Below are 22,355 nucleotides of genomic sequence, written 5' to 3'. Positions count from 1 at the left end.
CTTGTACAACCACTCACTTCAATAGAAGTCAGATTTATTTCTGCTAATTTTTAAGCTTTTTGGAGTCAGTTTGAGTGTTCTAAAGCCTAGTACTTCAAGAGATAATTAGAGGAAGTATACTTTAGGATTAATTGTCCAACATTTAAGTCACAAAACTCCAAGAGTTGGAGTTTTCGGCCCAAAATAGTGTTAGGGCCGAAAACCCTAAAGGGTATATAAATGACACTTAGTCATTTTTGTCATTTTTCCCATTTCCAAGTCAAGAACAATTCTCTCTCAAGTATCATCCGAATTTTTTTCAAAGATCTTCAAGATTGTAAGTGTTTCCTTCCTTGTTTAGTTGATCTCTTCCATTATCTAGTGATCTTACATGATTTCATCCATGAAATCATTCCATTTTCTTAGATCTTCAAGTGTTCTTCATTTCACCAAGAACACACACTAGTGTTTTGGGCCGAAAACACCCTTCTTTGCTTCCATATTGTAAGTATCTATCTCCTATACTTGTTATCTAGTACGGATACTTGATTTAGGGCCTTGAAATCGTCATTATCCAAGAACAAAAGGTGTTTTCGGTCTAGTGTATCTCCTTAGACCGAAAATCCTTATGAAGGGTGCAATATGACTTTAAACCTTTCCTAATACTTAGTAGTGAGCCTAGAACACTTCAGTGATTGTCGAAAGCCCTTGGAAATCACCTTATGCATCAAAGATCATGATTTTTCGGCCAACCATTTGGACCGAAAAGCTCTTTGGACCGAAAACCATATGGACTGAAAACCACGAGAACCGAAAACTCCTTTGAGTGTCATTCTACCTTCCTTTGTTGAATCACATGTGATTCCAACACTTGGTCAAGGTGTTTCCTAGTCCCGGAAGGTGTTTCCTTTCATATAGTTGTTTATAAACACTATATTCATGTCAATATGTGTCCTTATATGTTATTTAGGACTTATTGTGTCTCGGGACTTCATTCGTGGAATTTCTCATCCTTACATGCATAGCCGTTTGAATCACCCACATCAGGTGAGTTCATACCCCGTAATGAATCTGTTAACTGTTTCAAATGTTTTAAGGGGGGGGGAATACAAGTTGAACACAATGATAATTGTGTAAATGTTTGTTATAAACATCTTTCAAAATGTTACTTATGTCATTTATAAGTTGTCAAAACCTTTCAAAAACTCTTTTAAAGTTATGTTACTTTATAGTTATACAAAACTCCGTTTTTAAAGTACAAGCATAACTTAGTAAGATAAATGAGTATTTTCAATATAAGTCCAAGTAGAACATTAGTAAACTATAATAGGTATAGTTTAGGAGAATGCTACTCATAACTTCTAGTACAATGAAGCACACAAAGAGTCAGTTCATACATGAGTCAAACACACAGTGAAGAGAAACAAACAATACCATACAGAACATATAGTGAAGAGAAACAAACAATACCATACAGAGAGGACACACAATTATGAGAAACAAACAGAACGTACAATATACAGTACAAAACAAACAAGTTAGGTTGCTATAGCATGAGAACACAAACATGATCTAATTATACCATTTGATCACTAACTCATTGTTTTAAACAAAAGGTGATAGTTATATTAGGTATACATGATCATATAACAAATGTGAATTACACGGCTTGCAAGAATTTACAGAGGTCGCGTTTGGTTCCCTTAATCTCTAGACAGGGAGAACGTATAGTAGGGGTTCTAGCCTTCACATTATGACCATAATAAAACAAACATGTTTTTAGGTCATCAGTACATCCGCATGTCATTATAAACGACAACTGTGTACTTACATTTCCCATTACTTTCAAAAAGTGACAGTACCACTTGAAAGTCAAACTCAAACTATTTTCGAGTTAAGATAGTTATAAACTAGGGAAAACATACATTTTTACAAACAACAAACGAAACAGTCGAGTCAAGCACATATCAGTAGATGCCTTGGTAGAAGGCTACGTTTAACAGAAGATGCCTTGGTAGAAGGCTACATTTAAAAGAAAGGACCATAATGCTAGTCTTATGATTCCTTAATGTATACATCACAGGATATATATATACCAATAGGGTCCGACAGGTAATAGGATGTGTGCTCTCCGCTTCATTTCCTATTCCTTGTTTGGTTGTGGGCTTGGAACGAATTCGCCGAATCTATTTTCTATCCGATTCTATATATATGTATGCTTATTATACATTAAGTCATCATAAGGGTACCAGGTATGGGTCAGGTTATAGGACACAGAGTCAAAGCACAGTTTTTCTAGTACAAAACATACTTTACAAAATCAGTACTTTTGGTATACAAAACTAGAAACTTCCCAGTAAAGGGTTTAATCCGTTTTATTAAACCAGTACAATTTAAAGGACCTTAGGTGAGTAACTCTATAATACCTTAGTTTATACACCATGTTTATATATAAAACTAATACCCAATAGGTAGTTGGATGTGTGCTTTCCGCCTTACTTCCTGTTCCTTGTTTGGTTGTGGGCTTAGGGCAGATTCACTCAAATAACTTTCTATCCGATATTAGATTATATATAGCAGTATAAACTATGCTATTATAAAACTAGTCACTGTGGTCACCACTTTATTATAAGAAATATAGGATTTCTTAAAGAACTTTTCATTAGATATAAAGGAACCATTACAATTAACTCCATGAGTAACAAGTGAATACACCAGGGTTATATATGACGATGACCTAACAACCAATGGGATGTGTGCTATCCGCCTTAATTTCTGTTCCTCGTTTGGTTGTGAGCTTGGGGCAGATGCGCACAATCGATTGTTTGTTTACTCTGAGTCTTATATAACTTGTACCCACTTAGTACCCAGAGAAAGGGTTGTAGTGTCATTTTACTTAAACTTCCATCAAAGTAGGAAATATAAGATTTTCTAGAGGAACATGCGAACTTTTCAAAACATAACTTACCACTTACAACATTTTACAACTACATGTTTCAACTACACTTTCAACAACATTTTACATCTACATTTTCAACAACACTTTACAACTTACTCACATCACTAAAATGTTATGAACTCACCAGCTTAATTGCTGATCAACTCTTTCAAATAACTTGTATTCTCCGGAGACTATTAGACAGGTGCTCGTGCTGGGGATTCAGAAGATGAAGTATTATAGCTTCAAGTCTTGTTTTGTTATTTGTGTATAAATTATATGTTTTGTGAACACACACATTGTAAACACTTTCTTTCGAAATGAAATGGTTGTTCATTACTTGCTTACCATATACATATCTCGTGATACTAAACATGACGTCCTCCACCCCTAAACGATTCCGCCGTTCCGGTTTTGGGGTGTGACAGATTGGTATCACAGCATTGTTTATAGTGAACTAAGTACATCAACTGATAAAAGATATACAACTATGAATACAATGGGGCTTAAGTGCTCTGGATAATGATATATTTTTAGAGTATAACTAGAAGTTATAAAAATATACCTACTTGCTTATACATGTACATAATAGAACTAGTGTCGCGAGGAGAACATAACTAAAGTATTTAAAGGTTGGGCACTGTCGTCAACCTGAACAGTTATGTAATCATAGCTAGGATCAATATAGCCTGATCAACTATATTCATTCGAGATGTGACCGACATGTGTTTGGGAATGATGTGGTGTTGCAACAGTGTTAAAACTTACCAGAACACCAGTCAAGAGAACACCAGAACAAGTACATTTAGAGTTAGAATACTATAGGAGTATTCTATGATGCGATAGCACGATAACGAGTTTAGAACATACCAAGTACATTACGTTAAAATAGTGTAGGAGTATTTTAGTCCATATAAATAACTTATGTGATAACTTAAAAGACCCTTACGGATAGGTCTATAATCTTGCAATGTATATTCCTAAAGTTTTATATGTAATCAAGATCTTATAAACTTAGAATCTGTGGTCTACGCTTCGCTATCCATTCCTCTTAAGGGTGTAGTTTTGGAGTAGGATCACTTATTCGGAGGTCTATTTAATCTTCAACTATATACAAACTTGTATACATTGTACAATTATAGGAGGACTCCGTAAGGATCACCCCATAAAGTTACCTTAAAGCTCATAGATTATTTAGTCACTTTCATTCTCGCACGACAAGCCCAGATAAATGTAACCACTTCCTCATAGTAGACAACAGAAGAGTCCAGGAGGAACAAGAACAAGTTCATGAGAAGTTTTCAAAGAGGGATCAGCCGAAGTAACCAAAACGTCTTACATGTCACACTATTAAATAATAATGTTGTTAAATGAGCGAGTGGAAACACTCCTCACATTATATGTTAAGATTATTTTCTTATATGCAGCTGGTAACAGTTATTCAGGAAACAGATATTCATTCGAGGATAGTTATATCAAATTCATAGAGTTTATTAGGTATAGACTCTTTTATGAATTGTTTCTAGAACCCTGTGGAAGTCAGGACCCGATACATCCAGAACTAGGATAACCTTGTCTTTTCAGCTTTCGGCTTGTGTACATTGCTTTAGACTTATTCCGTCTCGTCTTTGTATTCTTTTAGCAAAGATGCCTCCTCGTAGATCTATCAGACGCACTACTCCGATAACTCCAACGCCGCCTCCTACGCAAATCGATATGGCAGCTATAAACGCTGCAATGGCTGCGGCTGTGACAACAGCCATGGCTCAATATCACTCCATCAGTACCAGCGGAGGTGAAACGCCTACTGATTCTACTCAAGGTGAGGTCCTCGTGCGCTCGAGAGAATTCTCCTACAAGGACTTCACCAAATGCCAGCCATTGTCCTTTAATGGGACTGAAGGAGTCATTGCCCTCATGCAATGGTTCGAGAAAACAGAGTCGATCTTCGAAATCTGTTCGTGCCCGGAAGGGAGCAAAGTGAAGTTTGCTGCCTGCACCTTCTCCAACAAAGCCCTAACATGGTGGAACAGCCATGTTAAGTCACTGACTCTATCAGTGGCTAACTCAATAGGTTGGGAAAACCTAAAAGAGTTAATGCGGGAGGAATACTGCCCGTTAGGCGAAATTCAAAAGCTAGAACGAGAGTTGTGGGATCTCACTATGGTCGGCTCAGACATAGTGACCTACACTGACCGGTTCAGCGAGCTAGCAGCTCTATGCCCCGGGATGGTTACCCCGGAGAGCAAGAAGATAGAAAGATACATTTGGGGTCTGACTGCTCCGACCCAAGGAAATGTGTTATCTTCTAACCCAGCCACGTTCGATAGTGCTAAACGCCTGGCTCATCGACTCATCGACCATGGAGTCCGTTATGGTGTAAAAGCCCCTATTCTCGAGCCACCGAGGGAAGAGGACTATAATCAGAAGTCGGGGAACAAGAGGAAGAAGAAGCGAACAACACAGGACACCCTGCAAGAACAACGAGCGAGTACTATGTAAGCCGCTACAACGCCTACTGCTTCAGCACCTGCCAGTCGCTATGCTAGAACCCTCCCGAAGTGTGGAAAGTGCAACTTTCACCACACCGGAGTATGCCGGGAAATGCAGTGTCTGAACTGCCACAGAAAAGGACACACAGTCCGTTTCTGCAGGGCACCGGCTCAACCGATCTCACAAGTCCCCGGAGGTGACGAAAACCAAGCCTGCTATGGCTGTGGTGAGGCTGGACATTTTCAGAGGGACTGCCCGATAGTAAAGAACTCAGGCACGGATGGACGCATTTTGATGATCACCGCAGGATAATCTACCCCGGAGTCGTCGACGAGTAGCGGTACGTTTTTCAAAATAGTAATTACATTTAAAATTAATGTATATTCATATAAGATTAAAATTTGGGGATAACACCTAAAAGTAATTATAATAACTCACATGTTGAAATAGGTCACAGTATTCAAGAGAACTAAAGATCCGTTTAGAGAAGCTATTATGGCTTACCATATACATCAAGGTTGTGCACAACTAAGATGTTGCAGACTTAGAGTGAGTGACTCCGCTTAGGTCCCCATTCCTTAATTGGTTGAGAATTTGAGGCAGAGTTACTCAGTCGACTGCCTAGTTCATCTTAAATATTCATAACTTGTATATGGCTGGCGATTGTAGTGGTACCAAGGAGGATCATGATATAAAGTATCCCCACCAGTTATTAGAGCACTTTCGTTTGTATGTATGCGCACATAGCGATACGATACGTAGGAGTGTTAACTTCAAGAGAAAACAGGAAACACGGGAACATTTACAAAGAGTACATTGTCGAACATACTAGGAGTACAGTATCGATCATACAAGGGATATATCGTCGTAGAACAGACGTTTCTTTCATTTGACCAAAACTTTGTTCAGTAAAGAGTTCGTTACTATCTTTCGTCATGAATTGGCGTGGTCCTCACCATACTGAGTTCATATGTTTCTATCGCCTCGATCAGCAAGTTCTCGAAACTTTCGTCATTCGTATCGAAAGTCCGACCTAAACCTCAGTTTTATCTTTCGTATTCTAAACCCCCGAAGTACTCATGCGAAGAGTACTTTATCCTCCGAAGCCTTATCGTCAGATGTCCGCAGACCGTCACGAAATACCACTCGTCCAGCAGACGAAGTTCGAGCACAGAGGCTATGGACAAATACAGCCCACCTCTCACTATTCAGTGTATACGCGAGGGTGGTATATGATTATGATTACGCAGATTTAGTATGTGTGTTTCCGCCCTATCTCCTGTTCCTTGTTTGGTTGTGGACCTGGGGCAAAGTTGCACATCCGACCGTCTTACTAACCCTGATTATATACGACTTCTATACACGAGGTAATGATAGATGGACCAAGTACGAATCCTATCAGGAACACTAGGGCAAAGTTGCTAGGTCTACGAGTAGGTATTCTGCCAATCCGAGGAGCGCAACCCCAGTAGTACGGCTAAGAAAGCTAATTTCGGGACAAAATTCCTTCTAACGGGGGGATGATGTGACAACCCGAAATTTCTATCTTGTACAACCATTCACTTCAATAGAAGTCAGATGTATTTCTGCTAATTTTTAAGCTTTTTGGAGTCAGTTTGAGTGTTCTAAAGCCTAGTACTTCAAGAGATAATTAGAGGAAGTATACTTTAGGATTAATTGTGCAACATTTAAGTCACAAAACTCCAAGAGTTGGAGTTTTCGGCCCAAAATAGTGTTAGGGCCGAAAACCCTAAAGGGTATATAAATGACACTTAGTCATTTTTGTCATTTTCCCATTTCCAAGTCAAGAACAATTCTCTCTCAAGTATCATCCGAATTTTTGTCAAAGATCTTCAAGATTGTAAGTGTTTCCTTCCTTGTTTAGTTGATCTCTTCCATTATCTAGTGATCTTACATGATTTCATCCATGAAATCATTCCATTTTCTTAGATCTTCCAGTGTTCTTCATTTCACCAAGAACACCGAGAACACATAGTGTTTTGGGCCGAAAACACCCTTCTTTGCTTCCATATTGTAAGTATATATCTCCTATACTTGTTATCTAGTAAGGATGGTTGATTTAGGGCCTTGAAATCGTCATTATCCAAGAACAAAAGGTGTTTTCGGTCTAGTGCATCTCCTTAGACTGAAAACCCTTATGAAGGGTGCAATATGACTTTAAACCTTTCCTAATACTTAGTAGTGAGCCTAGAACACTTCAGTGATTGTTGAAAGCCCTTGGAAATCACCTTATGCATCAAAGATCATGAGTGTTCGGCCAACCATTTGGACCGAAAACCTCTTTGGACCGAAAACCATATGGACCGAAAACCACAAGAACCGAAAACTACTTTGAGTGTCATTCTACCTTCCTTTGTTGAATCACATGTGATTCCAACACTTGGTCAAGGTGTTTCCTAGTCCTGGAAGGTGTTTCCTTTCATATAGTTGTTTATAAACACTATATTCATGTCAATATGTGTCCTTATATGTCATTTAGGACTTATTGTGTCTCGGGACTTCATTCGTGGAACTTCTCATCCTTACACGCATACCCGTTTGAATCACCCACATCAGGTAAGTTCATACCCCGTAATGAATCTTTTAACTGTTTCAAATGTTTTAAGGGGGGGGGGAATACAAGTTGAACACAATGATAATTGTGTAAATGTTTGTTATAAACATCTTTCAAAATGTTACTTATGTCATTTATAAGTTGTCAAAACATTTCAAAAACTCTTTTAAAGTTATGTTACTTTATAGTTATACAAAACTCCGTTTTTAAAGTACAAGCATAACTTAGTAAGATAAATGTGTCTTTTCAATAACAGCCCAAGTAGAACATTAGTAAACTATAATAGGTATAGTTTAGGAGAATGCTACTCATAACTTCTAGTACAATGAAGCACACAAAGAGTCAGTTCATACATGAGTGAAACACACAGTGAAGAGAAACAAACAATACCATACAAAACATATAGTGAAGAGAAACAAACAATACCATACAGAGAGGACACACAATTATGAGAAACAAACAGAACGTACAATATACAGTACAAAACAAACAAGTTAGGTTGCTATAGCATTAGAACACAAACAGGATCTAATTATACCAATTGATCACCAACTCATTGTTTTAAACAAAAGGTGATAGTTATATTAGGTATACATGATCATATAACAAATGTGAATTACACGGCTTGCAAGAATTTGCAAAGGTCGCGTTCGGTTCCCTTAATCTCTAGACAGGGAGAACGTATAGTAGGGGTTCTAGCCTTCACATTATGACCATAATAAAACAAACATGTTTTTAGGTCGTCAGTACATCCGCTTGTCATTATAAACGACAACTGTGTACTTACATTTCCCATTACTTTCAAAAAGTGACAGTACCACTTGAAAGTCAAACTCAAACTATTTTCGAGTTAAGATAGTTATAAACTAGTGAAAACATACATTTTTACAAACGACAAACGGGACAGTCGAGTCAAGCACATATCAGTAGATGCCTTGGTAGAAGGCTACGTTTAACAGAAGATGCCTTGGTAGAAGGCTACATTTAAAAGAAAGGACCATAATGCTAGTCTTATGATTCCTTAATGTATACATCACAAGATATATATATACCAATAGGGTCCGACAGGTAATAGGATGTGTGCTCTCCGCTTCATTTCCTGTTCCTTGTTTGGTTGTGGGCTTGGAAGGAATTCGCCCAATCTATTTTCTATCCGATTCTATATATATGTATGCTTAGTATACATTAAGTCATCATAAGGGTACCAGGTATGGGTCAGGTTATAGGACATAGAGTCAAAGCACAGTTTTTCTAGTACAAAACATACTTTCCAAAATCAGTACTTTTGGTATACAAAACTAGAAACTTCCCAGTAAAGGGTTTAATCCATTTTATTAAACCAGTACAATTTAAAGGACCTTAGGTGAGTAACTCTATAATACCTTAGTTTATACACCATGTTTATATATAAAACTAATACCCAATAGGTAGTTGGATGTGTGCTTTCCGCCTTACTTCCTGTTCCTTGTTTGGTTGTGGGCTTAGGGAAAATTCACTCAATTAACTTTCTATCCGATATCAGATTATATATAGCAGTATAAACTAAGCTATTATAAAAGTAGTCACTGTGGTCACCATTTTATTATAAGAAATATAGGATTTCTTAAAGAACTTTTCATTAGATATAAAGGAGCCATTACAATTAACTCCATGAGTAACAAGTGAATACACCAAGGTTATATATGACGATGACCTAACAACCAATGGGATGTGTGCTATCCGCCTTAATTTCTGTTCCTCGTTTGGTTGTGAGCTTGGGGCAGATGCGCATAATAGATTGTTTGTTTACTCTGAGTCTTATATAATTTGTACCCACTTAGTACCCATAGAAAGGGTTGTAGTGTCATTTTACTTAAACTTCCATCAAAGTAGGAAATATAGGATTTTCTAGAGGAACATGCGAACTTTTCAAAACAGAACTTACCACTTACAACATTTTACAACTACATGTTTCAACTACACTTTCAACAACATTTTACATCTACATTTTCAACTACACTTTACAACTTACTCACATCACTAAAATCTTATGAACTTACCAGCTTAATTGCTGATCAACTCTTTCAAATAACTTGTATTCTCCGGAGACTATTAGACAGGTGCTCGTGATGGGGGTTCAGAAGATGAAGCATTATAGCTTTAAGTCTTGTTTTGTTATTTGTGTATAAATTCTATGTTTTGTGAACACACACATTGTAAACACTTTCTTTCGAAATGAAATGGTTGTTCATTACTTGCTTACCATATACATATCTCGTGATACTAAACATGACGTCCTCCACCCCTGAACGATTCCGCCGTTCCGGTTTTGTGGTGTGACATTGATGAACACTTGAATGAACCTTGGATACATCAAGAACTTGTCCCTTGTTTTTCCTTTGATGTTTACAATCAGCTCATTAAGGATGAACTTGGAGAAGTTGAAACCCAGTCCCACAGCAAGTGAAATAATGGCAACTGTGTTACTTAAAGAAATTTCATCCGCGCCAGATTTTCTTCCTGATATGCAGATCACAAAGACATGAGCTAAGAACCTCCAGTAACGTGGTAGCAGCTTCTTCATTGTCGGAGAAATCTGCCTTCATAGCCCATCTTGTTGAGAAATTCCTGAACTTGATCGGTTTCAATCTCTGTAGGGAAGGTAGATTGATTGTTGATTTTCAGAACATCCCTGATGAATTGTTATGTTATGATGATTTTGCAACCCTTTACAGTAGCTTCAACAAATACAAATCCATCTTCTCCTTTCTTTATGTCAGCTGACCTCCAGAATTCTTTGATTATGCCTTGATAAATTCCTGGATTCACAGTAAGAGCAGTGGTCAGGCAACATTCCCTTAATCCATGTATCATTGACTTGAAATCTCCATGAGCAACAGGAGGATCAGCCAAAAGAATTGCCAAGTTATGACTGTCAGTGAATTTTAGATCTGCCATTTCAACCTGCACAAACCAAGCCAAGTAAGAAAACAATTTATTTAAACATTTAAAATTGGTGTTTTACTCTTGAAACAGTTTAATTAGACTCTTAAATGAAACATATGATGAAAAATCAAATTTTGTTGACCAAAATTGAGTTTACGGTCTAGTGGTCAATGGTCGTAAACAGTCAGTGACCGTGAATAGCCCATTAACCATAAACAGTCAATGGTCGTAAACAATCATGGCCGTAAACACCTGGCCGTAAACGGGCTGGCCGTAAACTCCTGGCCGTAAACGGGCTGGCCGTAAACTCCGACAGTTTGAATTTCGTCGATTAAATTATTAATACAAGTCGATTTGATGTGCGAATAGCCTATTGAGGATCGAAATTAGCATACCTTCAGATTCAAACGATCAATTTCACGAAAAATCACGAAAATGTTTTTAGAGAGAGAGAGAGAGAGAGAGAGAGAGAGAAAGAATACAGCCGTAAACAAGAAATGAAAAGTAACACAATTACACTATTTTTCATATACAGTCGTAAACACCAAGTTGTTTACGGTCCTAGACATAAAAATGCATTTTCCTAGAAAAGTAAAGTATAAACCATATTTTTGACCCAACAATCTCCCCCTTGGTTTATAGCTTTCTTTTCTAACTGACCCAACAAACCCCCCCTAAAAAGTAGCTGGTTTTTCTTGTCAATCTTCATCGGGAGCTTGGCCTCAGTATTAATCTTCAAATTATTCACAGCTTCAAGATGATACCAATTGTAAGTCCCAAATCTGCTTGAGTATCAATCAAATCCGTTTGATGGTGCAGAATCCCAATCAAACGGATGATGCCAGATCAAAATAGAAGAGAAGGAGAAGAAGAACAAGTGTCAATGAATAGAATGATGCTCCATACACATAGTACACACACACACTAGTTCTTCTCTCTCTAAAACACATTGGATTTCACACACTTAAGCTCCTCTCTTCTCTCAGCCGTACACTCCTACTTTTGCACTCCTCACCACTAAAACAATATATAGTGGCATGGGCCGTGAATGGGTTTACGGCCGTAAACCTGTTCACGGCCGTAAACACAACCGTAAACACATATACAGCCGTAAACACCAAGCTGTTTACGGTCCTAGACATAAAAATGCATTTTCCTAGAAAAGTAAAGTATAAACCATATTTTTGACCCAACAATCTCCCCCTTGGTTTATAACTTTCTTTTCTAACTGAACCAAAAAATCAGAAAATTAAAAATCCAAAAATAGTGTTATTTCTGTTTTATTTCTTTTTCAAGAAAATCAAAAATACAAAAATATTTTTGTTACTGTTTTATTTCTTTCAGAAAATTAAAAAAAAAAATTCAAAAATATTGTGTGCTAAGTTTTCTTTTAGTTTTGTTTTGTCTTAAAAGTGAATTCAGATGTAGATGCAACTCATGGAGTCTGTGTCGAAAATTTTTGAGCCAAAGCTTCGTCCGTGATCATCGAAGAATTCTCATTCGAAGGAGCAAGAAATGATGATTATTCTTTCATCATTCAATCCTTCACCCCTAGAAGCAAGGTGAAGCTGTACTTGAAGATTATGTGACAAGTTGCATTGAAGCCTCATCAATCAATTTGCGTTCAATGTCAAATTCTGAAGAAAAGCACAACTGCTCGAGATGAAGTCATTTATTGAAGATCCATATGCTTATCTTGAAGGCATAAAGATATCGAAGATTAAATCTGAAACCAAAGCTCCCAATGAAGATTAACAAGAAAAGCCAGCTACTTTTTAGGGAGACTTTGTTGGGTCAGATAGAAAAGAAAGCTATAAACCAAGCGGGAGATTGTTGTGTCTAAAATTATGGTTTATACTTTGCTTTTCTAGACAACTGTATTTTTTTGTAGTGTAATATGTGTTTGCGGCTGTGTTTACGGCCAAGTTGGTGTGTACGGCCGTAAACCCGTTCACGGCCGTGAACCCGTGTACGGCCCATGTTTCCTATATATATAGGTGTAAGGGGTGAGGAGTGGTGCATGAGTATACGGCTGAGAGAAGAGAGGAGCTTAAGTGTGTGAAATCCAAGGTGTTTTAGAGATAGAAGAACTAGTGTGTGTGTACTATGTGTATGGAGCATCATTCTATTCATTGAATACATCATAGATTCACTTGTTCTTCTCCTCCTTCTCTTCTATTTTGATCTGGCATCATCCGTTTGATTGGGATTCCGCACCATCAAACGGATCTGATTGATACTTAAGCAGATGTGGGACTTACAATCTTTCGAAATTTCAGTCCAAATCTGACGAATAAATTTTCTTGGGCTATTCTCATAATTCGGTTGCATATCGAGTTTTAAATAACGAACACGCAAAGTGGAAGAAACATTTAATCTAACCTTTGATGATTATTATGTTAAACAAGTCGAAAAATGTTTTGATCAAAAACCAATTCTTAATGAATCGAATGTTGAGTCTGAAATTTCAAATTCGACAGATTTTGATTATGATTTAATTTTTGGTACTCCAGATATAGCTGTTGATGCTGAAGTTAATGCAACTGATAATAATATACCTGAAGCTTCAAAGCATTCTGAAAATTCGACAATAATCCAAGATGCTTCAGACTTGAATTCAACATCGAATTCTCCTAGGATTGACGAAAGCATGCTACATGATCCAGTGGAGGGGGAGCACTTGAATTCGACAACTCAGATTGAGGGGGAGCATCCTCTCTAGGGGGAGAATAGGAGATTGGATAATAATGTTGAGGGGGAACATTCTATTGAGGGGGAGCGAAATGATTCAATTACGTCGAATAGTGATGATAATGAAAATTTTCATGATTCAAATGACAATGTTTCTGTTGCAGGATCTGAAAATGACAAAATGTTTGAAGACGCACCATTGGGTTTTGATCCAGCATATCCACCTTTAGAAAAATGGACAAGAAATCATCCAAAGGAACAAGTTCTTGGAAATCCACAAGACAGTGTGTTAACGAGAGCTCAACTTCGTGCAAAGAATGAGGTACTTAACGTTCATCAGGAATTTTGCATGTTTAACGTCTTCATTTCGAAAATTGAACCAAAAACAGTTAAGGTTGCAATGGAACACTCAGATTGGGTTGTTGAAATGCAATCTGAATTAGATGAATTCGAAAGAAACAAGGTTTGGAGATTAATTCCTAAGCCAAAAGACGTTTCGATAGTTGGGTTAAAATGGATTTTCAAAAATAAAACAGACAAAGATGGTAATATTGTTCGAAATAAAGCTAGTCTTGTAGTAAAAGGTTATTCGCAACAAGAAGGAATCGACTATGAAAAAACCTTCTCCCCTGTCGCAAGACTCGAGGTATTTCGAATATTTTTGGCCTATGCAGCTCATAAAGATTTTGATGTTTATCAAATGGATGTTTTACTGTGCATTTTTGAATGGAGAACTCGAAGATACAGTGTATGTGGAACAACCCCCAGGTTTTGTTAATGAAGAATATCCTAATCATTGCTATATTTTAGATAAAGCTGTTTATGGATTAAAACAAGCACCAAGAGCATGGTATAGAACTTTAACTTCCTTGTTAAAACAATCAAAATTTAAACAAGGATCAGTTGATCCCACTCTCTTTCCAAAGAAAGTTGGCGATCATCTAATGCTTGTTCAAATTTATGTTGATGATATTATTTTTGGCTCTACTGACCCTGCTTTGTCTAATGAATTCGAAAATCTGATGAAAAGAAAATTTGAGATGAGTATGATGGGAAAAATCAACAATTTTCTAGGTTTAAATATTCGTCAAAATAGAGAAGGAATTTTTATCAATCAAGAAAAATATACCAAGAATCTGCTTGAAAAGTTTGGATTGACGAATAGCACGAAATTACGAGTACCTATGGCAACTGGAACGAGGCTTACACCTTCGTTAGATAAACCTGCTGTTGATTTAACTCTATACAGAAGCATGATAGGTTCGTTACTTTATCTCACTGCAAGTCGACCTGATATTATGTTTTCTCTTTGTAATTGTGCTAGGTATCAATCAAATCCTCGAGAACCACATCTCACTGCAGTCAAGAATATTTTCCGTTATCTCAAAGGCTCAATTTCGTTAGGATTGTGGTATCCTTCGAAAACTGGATTCTTCATACAAGCTTTTTCTGATGCTGATTTAGGAGGTTGTAATCTCGATAGAAAAAGCACAAGTGGCGGATGTCAGTTTTTGGATGGGAAGTTAGTAAGCTGGTAGTCGAAAAAGCAAACTTGTGTATCAATTTCAACTGCTGAAGCTGAGTATGTTGCAGCTGCAGCTTGCACTTCACAAATCGTATGGATTCAGAGTCAACTGCGGGATTATGCAATCAACATGAAGAAAATTTTGTTGTATTGTAATTCACAAAGTGCCATACGCATTTGCCACAATCCAGTGCAACATTCGAAAACCAAACACATTGCTCTTCGGTATCATTTCATAAAAGATCATGTGGAAGATGGAAAAATTGAAGTTTATTTTGTAAAAACAACTGATCAGCTTGCTGATATTTTTACAAAACCATTGGACGAAAAATCATTTGTTAGAATTTTGCAAGGTTTGGGAATGATTGAAGCAAGTTCTGTTCCAGGAGTAATTTCGACAGAATGATAACGTGGTGATAAGTAAAAGTGTCGAATAAGAGGCAATGATGAACAATTCAGAGACATCTTGTATTAACCATTCAGAGGTTACTGTTCATATTTAGCGCTTCGATACGCTTCGTTTTCGACTTTTGGGAAAGAAAATTTTCGTTAGTTTGGTACATACTTAAATTTTCGTTTATTGTTTTTAATTTTGAAAAATATGAAAAACCAAAAATATTTTCTTTAATTTGTGTTTGTTTTCGAAAAATCAAAAATACCAAAAATATTTTCGTAAATTTGTGTTAGTTTTCGAAAAATCAAAAATACTAAAAATATTTTTCTCTTTTCAAAAATATAAAATCCTAAAAGATTTTTGTTATTTTGTACTTTGTTTCTCTTAAATTGTACAGATTTCATGGATGTTTTACAAGGTTCATGCTTGCAATTCTAGGGTCAGGTATTCTTTCGAAACTTTGTACTAGTTAGGATGTCCCTAGAAGCATGCTGCAACATGTTGACATAAGCCTCCATTGACTCAATGTGTGATTTAGAAAGCCTTAATGAAATGTTTCATCACGAAAATTTCTTCCCAATCAGGCTAGTATTCACATTAGTCTACTGAGCTACCTAACTCTTCTCAAATGAGTTAAGAGTTTTCTGCTTGGTCCAAAAATAGCAGAGGTGCAACTGGATTCGTGAACCAATCTTTTTCATCTCAACATTCTTACACTTTCACACACAATTACATATGTCCAAGAGATCTTTGGTCCAACCAATCAGGATTTAGACATATCAAAATTTTGTGTTAATGATCTAACATCATGAGACCGTGATGAAAGTGAAACCCAAACTATCGAACTCATTTAAGGAATTGACGAGGAACTATGTTCCAGATCTAACGAAACAATCGTTTCAGTACCAACTTTCGAAACTCCAAATCATATTCAATTCTTTTGAGTGATCCTGATCAAATATTCGAATTCCACGATGTATGTTACCCAATAGGAACCAACACAATTTTTTTTCTTGAATATGATTTCCGAGTGAGTTTCATTTGAATTCTGTGTCACTTCATATATTTTTCCAAAGCATACTGGTCCCTGACTACACCGGTCATACATGTAATTTATGTTACAATTACTCACCTTAGGTTTAGGTTGATATGTAACGAAATTTTTAAGCCACCCACAAAGCCATATAAAAGAAGCCCTTCGATACTTCTCTACAAGTATTCGATTGAAATTCACGGGAACATACACAAGCAATTGATTATCTCTCTTGATAATAAACGAAGCAACCTTTGCCCGGGGTTTAACTGCTTTTGTGTCGAAATTTTAATTTTTGTAAGTCCCAAATCTGCTTGAGTATCAATCAGATCCGTTTGATGGTGCGGAATCCCAATCAAACGGATGATGCCAGATCAAAATAGAAGAGAAGGAGAAGAAGAACAAGTGAATCTATGATGTATTCAATGAATAGAATGATGCTCCATACACATAGTACATACGCACTAGTTCTTTTCTCTCTAAAACACCTTGGATTTCACACACTTAAGCTCCTCTCTTCTCTCAGCCGTACATTCCTACACCACTCCTCACCCCTTACACCTATATATGTATATGAAACATGGGCCGTACACGGGTTCATGACCGTGAACGGGTTTACGGCCGTACACACCAACCTGGCCGTGAACACAGCCGCAAACACATATTACACTACAGAAAAATACAGTTGTCTAGAAAAGCAAAGTATAAACCATAATTTTAGACCCAACAATCTCCCCCTTGGTTTATAGCTTTCTTTTCTAACTGACCCAACAAACTCCCCCTAAAAAGTAGCTAGCTTTTCTTGTTAATCTTCATTGGGAGCTTTGGCTTCAGCTTTAATCTTCGATATCTTCATGACTTCAAGATGAACATATGAATTTTCAATAAATGACTTCATCTCGAGCAGTTGGGCTTTTCATTTTTAGAATTTGGCATTGAACGCACGTTGGGTGAGGAGGCTTCTTGAAAAGATTCTTGAAAATTTCGCTTTCAGCTTGAGAATCTTTAGAGAGAATAGAGAACAAAACTTCTGGATCACTTCAGTAGGTACAAGATAGCAGGAAATTGATTGAGGAGGCTTCAATGCAATCTATCACATAATCTTCAACTGCAGCTTCACCTTGCTTCTGGGGTTGAAGGATTGAATGTTGAAAGAATAGTCTTCATTTCTTGCTCCTTTGAATGAGAATTCTTCGATGATCACAGATTAAGCTTTGGCTCAGAAATTTTCGATACAGTCTCCATGAGTCTCGTCTACATCTGAATTCACTTTTCAAGACAAAACAAAACTAAAAGAAAACTTAGCACACAATATTTTTGGATTTTTCATATCTTCTGAAAAAGAAATAAAACAGAAATAACACTATTTTTGGATTATTTTATTTATTTTATTTTATTTTATTTTATTTATTATTATTTGTTTATTTTTTTTTATTATTTTTTTATTTTTGTTTGATTTTTGAATTTTTTTTAATTCTCCCCCTAAAAAGTAGCTGACTTTTCTTGTTAATCTTCATTGGGAGCTTTGGCTTCAGCTTTAATATTCATGACTTCAATATGAACATATGAATCTTCAATAAATGACTTCATCTCGAGCAGTTGGGCTTTTCTTCAGAATTTGACATTGAACGCACATTGAGTGAGGAGGCTTCTTGTACTAATTCTTGAAAGATAGCGCATTCAGCTTGAGAATCTTTAGAGATAATGAATCTTCTGGATCACTTCAGCAAGTACAAGATAGCAGCAAATTGATTGATGAGGCTTCAATGCAACTTGTCACATAATCTTCAAGTACAGCTTCACCTTGCTTCTAGGGTTGAAGGATTGAATGATGAAAGAATAATCTTCATTTCTTGCTCCTTCGAATGAGAATTCTTCGATGATCACGGACGAAGCCTTGGCTCAGAAATTTTCGACACATACTCCATGAGTTGCATCTACATCTGAATTCACTTTTAAGACAAAACAAAAGTAAAAGAAAACTTAGCACACAATATTTTTGAATTTTTTTTTAAATTTTCTGAAAGAAATAAAACAGAAACAAAAATATTTTTGGATTTTTGATTTTCTTGAACAAGAAATAAAACAGAAATAACACTATTTTTGGATTTTTAATTTTCTGATTTTTGTTTGATTTTTTAATTTTCTGATTTTTTGTTTTATTTTTGATATATTTTTTTTAATTCTCCCCCTAAATTTGTGCATAGAGGAAAACTATAAACAAATTTAACAAAAACATAAATATTTGGGATCAAAGTTGTTAAGAAATCCAATATCGTTTATCAGCACACGCCTGCATGTCTAGATTTGGTCAATCACCGGTATTGTGGTCCACTTAAACACAAACGATGTTGACAATTTGGACAGATTATAAGTGACAAGACAGTGTGGTCTATATTCTTAAATGGACATTTAGCTGACGACGACCAAAGATATTTTTGTCCACTTAATTTAAGCAGCAAGATCTACAGACAACCTATTAAATGTTCAATTTTAGATGTACTAGAACGTGTTTCCCACTTCCCGATATACCCCGGTAATCAAGAACTTCCAAAGAACTCCTTACTTTAGGTGAATAGACAATTATTAAGGAGGAAGTCATATATAGAAGTGCATATGTTGTATCCCAGGTCGGATGTCTTCCAATCACACAAAGGGGACAACATATGACTAACAGAGATAGAGGGATTGAGAGGTAGAATGTTGCATATGTTGTATCCCAGGTCGGATCTTCCGATCACGTAGAGGGGACAACATATGGCTAACAGATAGAAAGAATTTCATAGATAAGGAGTTGTGTATAATTAGAGTTGCATATGTTGCAATCCAGTTCAGATCTCTTCCAATCACGTAGAGGAAGCAACATATGACTGACAGATAGAAAGCAAGAAAATAATTTCCTACAGACCTACTTTATTAAAACCCCCCAGTCGCCATATCAGAACCAGAATTAAGGACATAAGTCCGTACATCAAAGAAGAGTTAAGCCACAGTTCTAGATGCATATTAATTTAGTGTATCTCGTGGGTTCCCGTGTTTATCTCACTGCTCAATCTACCCGAGCGTCGTCTTGTCAGTCCAAATGAAACTATATAAGTTTATATTAGTCAAGTCCTTTCATGGTCAATCAATGTCTAGTCCTTTTGAATCCTTTGTGCCTACCAGCACATTGAATACAGAGTCTAGACAATTCGGCTTTAGTGCATTACATGCATCATAAATTGCCATTTAGCACTATACTTCATATCACCTCCCAAACACAATACCTACTGAAGAAAGACATATAAGAAAATTAAAGAAAATTGTCTTTGAAATGAATCAATGTAAGATAAACTCAGGAGTATCGAGAAGAAAAATCAAACAGTAAGTCATCGATTGAATTTGCATCCAGAAGGTCTGAGAACAACACACATAATCTCAAAACAGATCCAAAAATTATTCATGTCATTAAGCACTAACCCCATGTGTGATCCCTTCCTTTCTTCCTTTCCCGCAAAGGACACATACTCTCAAACAAAGTTCTGAACGTTGTACAGTTAAGAGATGCCCCCTATCATGTGCCTGGAACAGCCACTACCAACAAACCAAAGTCTGATGATATGCCTCCATAGCTGCTCTAGCACAGAGCGGGATCAATTGGTTTTTGGAACCCAGTCCATTTTGAAACTGGGTTGACCTTTGTCATCCTTTCACGGTACTCTCTCCCATGACATATCCTATTTATCACAAACAGAAGATGAAGAAATATTAGAGTCATTGGGTGATTTGGGAGATTGAACCTTTGGTACCCATCTGTAGTTGGGTTTAACCCATTTCTTTTTCGGTCCGATGGGTGCCTCGGTACTTGATTTTGAACTTGAAGTCGATCGTGGAGATGACTTTGACCTAACCGATCTTGATTTCACTGGAGCATCTCTTGGATTGGACTTCATGGCCGACATTCCCTTCTTTCCCTTGGGAGTTGATTTCTTGGCCTTTTGCGCGTTCCAGTCGCCATTGTCTGAACGTGGCCTCAAAGGGTTTCTTTTTAAATGTCTCTCTCTTGGTGCGTTCTGCCAGCCTTGTGCGTAGTAGGGAACGTATGCGCAATTAGGATAATTTTTGGCAATATGTCCAGGTGTTCCACAGTGAAAGCAAGTCTGGTTCTTCGCTGGGAAATTGTTTCTTCCTGTCCCTGGTGGCGTATCCATGCCTTGTCTCTTATTGTTCCCACAAGCACACTTGCAACAGGCACTCTGATTTGCTTGTTTTGATGTCATGTATTTACCAAAAGCGGGTTTGTCAGAAGTAACTGAGTTAGAAGCAACAGATTCAGAGCTCAAGGAGTCATTTGTTTGTTCAATAGTGTTCTCCTTGTTCTCATCTTCCACTACTTTAACTGCACAAGAGGTAGAAGCATTAAAATTGTTCAGCTCAACACTTTCTGGCACAACCACGACAGAATTATCAAAGATATCATCAAATATATCGAAAAAATTTGAGTCATTAGACTTTGACACAAAATCAGCACAAGACAAAGCATTAGTTTTAGAGTTAGAAACAAGAGTAGCATCGTTTGAAACAAAAACATCAGATTCTGAAACAATTTTATTGTGAGACACACTCTCTTCAGCTTTTTGCTTGCATTGACTTAAAGATAAATCTGCAAGGGAAGTAGAAATGTTAGTATCTATTTCCCTAGCACTGCTTTCTGTAACCTGTGCCGCTGATTTACCATACACCATAAATGGTTCTCGGTTTATCTCCTCCTGAGTCAAAGGAACAACAATGTAATTGTGATTGAATGGAGGAGGAACTTTATCATACCCTAAACCCTTTGACTGATTATTTTTAAATCTCAAACTATTTCCATCATTGACGCAACTACTTTACTCGACACATCAAATTTTCTGAAATTAAAATCTGCATTTTCAAACTCTACACTATTTTCTAAAAATTTTCCTATTTTCTGAAAAAGAAATAAAACAGAAATAACACTATTTTTGGATTTTTTTTTAATTTTCTGATTTTTGTTTGATTTTTGAACTTTTCTGATTTTTGTTTGATTTTTGATTTTTTTTTAATTCTCCCCCTAAATTTGTGCATAGAGGAAAACTATGAACATATTTAACAAAAACAAAAATATTTGGGATCAAAGTTGACAAGCAATCCAATATCGTTTATCAGCACACGCCTGCATGTCTAGATCTGGTCAATCACCGGTATTGTGGTCCACTTAAACACAAAGGATGTTGACAATTTGGACAAATTATAAGTGACAAGTCATTGTGATATATACTCCTAAATGGAAATTTAGCTGACGACGACTAATGATATTGTTGTCCACTTAAATTAAGCATCAAGATCTACAGACAACCTATTAAATGGTTCAATTTTAGATGTACTAGAACATGTTTCCCACTTCCCGATATACCCCGGTAATCAAGAACTTCCAAAGAACTCCTTATTTTAGGTGAGTATTCAATCATTAAGAAAGAAGTCAGATATAGAAGTGCATATGTTGTATCCCAGGTCGGATGTCTTCCAATCACACAGAGGGAACACCATATGACTAACATAGATAGGGGTTTAGAGAGATAGTAGAGTGCATATGCTGTGTCCCAGGTCGGATCTTCCGATCACACAGAGGGAACAACATATGGCTAACAGATAGAAAGAATTTCATAGATATGGAAATGCATAGAGATAGAGTTGCATATGTTGCATTTCAGGTCGGATATGTTCCAATCACGCAAAGGAAGCAACATATGACTGACAGATAGAAAGCAAGAAAATAATTTCCTACAGACCTACTTTATCAGA

The sequence above is a fragment of the Lactuca virosa genome, chromosome 2, assembly GCF_052849685.1.
Source record: "Lactuca virosa cultivar CGN04683 chromosome 2, Lactuca_virosa_CGN04683_v6, whole genome shotgun sequence".
Taxonomy (NCBI): domain Eukaryota; kingdom Viridiplantae; phylum Streptophyta; class Magnoliopsida; order Asterales; family Asteraceae; genus Lactuca; species Lactuca virosa.
Note: the sequence above shows the minus strand (reverse complement) of the source record.